This window comes from Thermobia domestica, chromosome 17 (assembly GCF_964235325.1).
Source record: "Thermobia domestica chromosome 17, izTheDome1.hap1.1, whole genome shotgun sequence".
Taxonomy (NCBI): domain Eukaryota; kingdom Metazoa; phylum Arthropoda; class Insecta; order Zygentoma; family Lepismatidae; genus Thermobia; species Thermobia domestica.
In genome coordinates, this window is record NC_137470.1 from 170,886,012 (window position 1) to 170,892,011 (window position 6,000).

At 36.1% G+C, this 6,000-nt stretch overlaps 1 protein-coding gene across 3 annotated transcripts in view; it reads right to left on the minus strand.

Moving 5' to 3' along the window:
- The window catches only part of LOC145674494 (uncharacterized), a 277,738-nt gene extending 272,006 nt beyond the window's left edge, over positions 1-5,732 (minus strand). The window contains exon 1 of one of the 3 annotated variants that reach the window (XM_081744633.1): positions 5,497-5,726. The gene's annotated coding sequence lies outside the window, so the exon portion shown is untranslated. Of the gene's footprint in view, positions 1-5,385 lie in introns of all 3 variants that reach the window. The other 2 variants (XM_081744627.1, XM_081744628.1) reach the window with 2 other exon arrangements.
- Positions 5,733-6,000: the final 268 nt, after the last annotated feature.

The following is a 6,000-nucleotide window of genomic DNA, read 5'->3' on the forward strand; positions in this document are numbered from 1 at the left end:
AGAAGAAATTAAACATTAGTGATGTAAGGTTAGATTAAGAAAATTTAGATTTAAGTTAAGTTTAGAAGTAGGTTAATGTAGGAACTAAGATGTCATTTAGAATTAGGTTATGATCATAATCGTTTCACGTTCATTTTTTCATGTTCATTTAAATTTCATTTGTAAATCATGCATTAGGGTAAATTTATATCATTTATGGTGTTAATAATTGAAATGTGTTACATCTGAAATAATATAATATTCTACATGTGAAAGCGGCCATTCGGAACGAAATGTAGAACTGGGCAACGTCGAATTTATACTGGTTCTATATTGTATATATTTAATCTAATCGGAAAACAGTTATTGTTCAATAGTTAAAGTGTTCTAAATTTGAGAATATCTTAAAAGTGTTAATGTTCTCTCGAAGTTATTCTAGTGATATATTATATTATCACTTATTTATTTGGTGTCTAATTATCTGCTGAAATTTAGAGGCGAAACTGTGAAATAGTCCTCCAGGAGGTATTAAATGGGTATTCAGTGTGTTTGGAAAATGGTGAGTGTTATACTTTTCTCATATTAATTCTATTTGTGAGATATATTTGATTGTTATAAATTATATATAATTTCAAGAGGAATTCTGCAAGAAATTAGATTTCTGTGGTTAATAATTTCTATAAACAACTTAGCTAGCAGTATTAGATTTTGTACACATGCTGTGTTGCAAAATAGGATATTAGATTCAAAGATATTTCATATTAGTAATCATATTTTCCATATTGTAATCATATTAAATGTGAACCATTGTTAAATTTTTTGATAGTTGTTATAAATTTTTCTATAAAAGAGAAAAATCTGATTCTCCATTAATAGAACCTACTATACATAACCTACAAATAATACGAATCGGGAAGTTCGTTAGAACGATATTAATATATGGTAATTAAATGCTAATTTTAGATCCAAAGATTAATGCTTTACAAATTTAATATCTTACCAGTATATTTCTTAAGAAGGAAAATATATGTTTGACCCTGGTACTTTTTACCAGTGGCCCAGAACGGCGCCCTCCAAGGCACGTTACAAAGCTTCAACGGAGAAAATGGAACCTACTCTTGGGACGCTGGATATGTTGCAAAAAGGCACTTCTTAATATCTTTTACCACTTTTGCTCGCATATAGTGCCGAATCCATAGTTTTCGGGGCCACTGAGATGTACAGTCACATTTCTGATGCCGTTTAAATCCAAATTCAACCACGCTATTTGGAGGACGGGGAGATAGATAAAAATCTCAAATGACTAATATCAGTGTTGAATCCATAGTTGAATCCCGTTGTTTTCCGGGTTGTTGAGATGAACAGTGACACTTCCAATCCGCAACATGGGGATGAACAGTGTCCCGCAACATGGGGAGGGATATATAGATAGATATAGATATTGAAAATGACCGATATTATTAGTTTTCGAGGTCGAGATAATGAACACTGACATTTCCAATCCTGTTTAAACCCAAAATCAGCAACGCAAGTAGGGGAGGAGGAAGAGGGAAGAGAAATATAAATATGGTCGAAATTGACCAATATCAGAGAGTGCTTTAGTAATAGGAAAAAGTGACTGACTAACGGAACATATTACTTTTATTTTTTAATGTAACCCAGCGAAGCGATTAATTGATGGTAGTAACCTATAAATAAAAATGATATATATAAATATAAAAAGTCATTATGTTCGTGACTTAACTCTTGAACCATCCGACAGATCTCGATCAAATTTGACACATAGATGAGGTTCAGGCCTGGAATGTCTTTATCATTTGACTTTGACGCTGCTACTTAGGGGAGGGGGAGAGGGCAGATATAGTAAAATACATAAAAATAAAAGCGATTACCTTTGTGATTTAATAATTCTTGAACCACGCGACCGATCTCAATCAAATTTTAAACATAGGAGAGGTTTGGGCCTGATATGTAGACGGTGCAACTTGACGAAGGGGGGAGATACTTGAAAATGACCTACAATAGTATCAAATCCATAGTTTTCTGGGTCACTGCGATGAACAGTGTCACTTCCGATTCTGTTTAAATTTCAATTCAGTCCCGCAACTTGGGAGTAGGGAGATATATAAAAAATGATCAAAAATGACCTATATTAGTTTCGAATCCATAGTTTTCAGGGTCGCTGAGATGAACAGTTAAAATTTCGATGCCCTTTCTCCCCTTTATGTCCAAAATGAAACGTATTCCCCTTTGCGAAGAACGGGTACTATGCTATTATTATTATTATTAGTAGTAGTAGTAGTAGTAGTAATAGCAGTACGGTACAGATTCAGAATAGCCCGTTATAAACATAAAAATTACACGGTTAAAACGAAATTAAACGAAATGAATGAAGTTTCAAAGTCTCACGGTTATACGGGTTAGGTTAAGGAAACGGTGATGATGAGAAATGAATGAAACGGTGGAAGAAAGAAAGTGGGATGAAACGGGAGAACCCTGAGGAAACCCACGTACACGGTGTCTGTCCACCACAAAGTACACTTGGCGCGAGCTGGGATCGAATCAAGAACCCCATGCACCAGAAGCGAACGCTCTACCACTGAGTCACAACGAACCCACGGTTAAAACGACGGAGTGCATATGAAAGAGGGCTCCACAAAATATTAATTTTTACTGGTGGAGCATTTCTGCACGACGTAGGATACCGGTATTTCATGTTTACAAGCGTAATGTATTGTCAAACCATGACAAGTTTTATGCTACGGTTAAAATGAGTCAATGCATTTGGCAGACGGCTGTGTAACATCAATTTTGAGTGGCGGAGTTTTTTTCTGCAGAACATAGGAAAGGTGTATTCTGTATAAAATTGTAAAGCATAACAAATACTCTAACATTTACAAGTCCGCTGATTTTGTGCGATTTAGCTTTTTCCACTATCATAATCTGTGGACATATCCTCCGTCACTGACGCGCTGCTTCCTACGGACGAACTCCCGCGCGGGCATCTCTGCTGCGCTTCTGCCTTGAATCGGTTAGACATGATTCGTTCTTTTTAGCAGACAGCTACCACAGATTGGCTACTGTTTTCTGTACTAGTCAAGTCTTTTTGCACAGTAGAGTTCATGACGTTCGTCTGGGAGCTTTATTATACTGGTAAGGTATCACATCAGTTTGCATGCTTATTATTATTCTTTATGGAATTATTTGGGCATGTGCCAACAAAATAAGAATGCAGAATGTCTTAGGGAAGAACTTGGATCACAAAAAGTGAATATTATCATCATTAATAATAATGGTTATAGTTAAGGAGCCGTACTTCCCATTTAGGGAAGGACCAGAAACGCCATACTTTCAGGCATTATTCATTGACTATCTAGGATGTTAAAAAGTAGGTAATAGACTAAGATCTTGCCCTTGTACTTAGCGTGTTTAGGTAGTGCAACAGTAAGATGTATCCTCGTGCACGGGAGATGAGAAGTAGCTGTTCTTAACTATTACCGTTACAATTTTGTCATTTACGCTCCATTTCCGCACTGCTTTCCCACTAGTAAATTATAAATGTACCTGTCCCTCCGACTCCATATACAGTGCCGCTAACCACATCAAAAACAAACATTTTCTTGACTTAACTACTCTCCTCACCTGACATTCACTTACTCTTCCTCAAAATGAAAAATAACATTTTCAATTCACCTGGTAATTTCCTAAAATTGGTTCGGCGATACAGCACTTAACCCGAATTGAAGAAAGTAGTATTATCGTATAGATTGAGCATAGGTTGTTAATTAATATTGTAACATCATGTTTGAGTTTTATCGAGTCATACAAAAATAACGCGCGTCAGTTGTTGAAATTGTGTGATAGCCGTAGTCTACTACACTGGCGAAAAGTTTGTTGTAAGTGTTGAAATGCACTTAACCCTTAACTAGAGTGTTACGGGTCAGATCGCTGTAACGAGTAAGACTTTGCATGTATATTTTTCATTGGGGTACGGGTTAGTATATTTTCCTAAAATTTGTATTGTAATTTGCTATCTAATAAATACACAAAAATGGCGCGAAAGGTGCGAATAAACATTATAAAATGTTTTCATATTATTCGTCTTTTATATTTAGTATGTTTAGCTTAAAAAATGTTTGGGTCATTTTGACCCGTACCACACCAATTGTGTAACATATAACACCACACTAGTTAAAGGTTAAACTACAAAAAATAAGAACATTTAAGCTAATCTAATTTAGTCCATTTTATGCCATAGAAAGAGTTTTCCAACTCTCCTCGTTTATGTTTATCCAGACCGCTGCTGACGCGTCTGCTCCCTACGAATGCACCTCTCGCTAACACTCGTGTTTCCCTGCTGCACTCTTGCTTGTCTTGACTCGCCCTTTGGGAGGAGAGCACCAAGCACAAGTTGCTTTGTGTTGTATGCACCAATTTTTATGCATGCGTCTACACGGTATTTTGAACGATGGTAATAGTATACATGAGAACCCCCTGATCTGAGTTTCTTCTGTGTTCTATTACCACTTCTACATGAAATACCATAAATTTTCTACGTAGTGCAATAGTAAGAAATAATCACTAACAAGTGAGCCAGGGTCATAACCTAGTAATTTGAGGAGAAACTAAATAATATCCCTTATTATTTTCGAAATATGTTTAGTACAAGGGGTCCACAAGCACGTAAAAAACACAAAATTTACAGGAGAAATGAGTGATGCAAGTACTTAGACGTAACATAACGTAACCTACCTAACATGAACTAACGTACGCTAACCTAAACTAACGTAATATTAGAAACTAACCAACCCTACCCTAAACTAACCGAATGTGAACAGAAATTACCAAAATACTAACATTTTTTAGGGGTTAAATTCCAAAGTTGGGCGTCCGTTTCCAGCAATTTTTTTAAAATTTACAGGAAAGATATGGATAATTTGATCGTTTGTGTGCTTGATAATATATAAGAGTCTCGAAAAATCTGTTTATTTGTTATATATAAGTGGTTATAAACATGGGACTCATCGGCGAGCGGAGGGAACTACTTGGCGCAAGGTAACCGAACAGTTGCATTGTGGGAAAGAAACGAGCATTTATGTTATCAACATGGCGAATGTACAAGGGCAATGAACTAACAGTTTTAACATTTGTGAAGCAATACGTTGATAACGAGCAAAATCTTTTAAAAGTTTGTGAAGAGCACGGATTAATGAACCTAATAACAAATTGCAGAAAGTGTGGAAAGGAGATAACAACGAAAAAAACGTGGCAAAAGCGGACGCCCAATTTCGGAATAAATGCCTTTTTTAGAGAAAATTGCTGGACCCCTTCTGCTAAACATAGGCCTTATTTTCGTGTAGTCCGACGATACAGCTCTAATACCTTAAATTATTTCAGTTTTCTTACCTTTATCTTTCGCAAGTTGACTCCAATTTATACTTTCGGTTCATTCTACACAAATTACAGAATTACGTGGAATAAACTGTTTAGTCATCAAAATTACTGATAAAATCTTACCACCTAGGAGGAGAAAGAAAAACGCTGAAGAACCCATGACTTCCTCTACGAGCCGTAGTCCTTCGAAATGGACAGTAAAATCAAACATATGCACTTTCTTTCATAATAGTGAAAACATAGCAGAAACAAATATTTCATATTATGAATATCCCTCCCATGAGCTAATCTTGTCTTAGACCATTATCGGTCAAATAGGTAGGTGCACCAGCTATATAGGCATGTGTGCTACAAATTCAAAATTGTCTTATGTGTACATCACACGAAGAATTTGTGATTCAGGAAGAAAATTGAATAAAATACAGGACATAATTGGGGAAGAGAAAAGGACAAAATCGGCAAGGTTCTAGATTACTAGTTCCCCTTCCCATTGAGCAGTAATAAAGACAGAAAACAACGTGGCCTGCGGGCTCTAACCCGCCATCATTCGCTAACACTCGCTCGGCAATACTGTGTAAATTAAACGTATAAAATTTAGTACAGAAAGAAACCAACCCAGCTACCTAC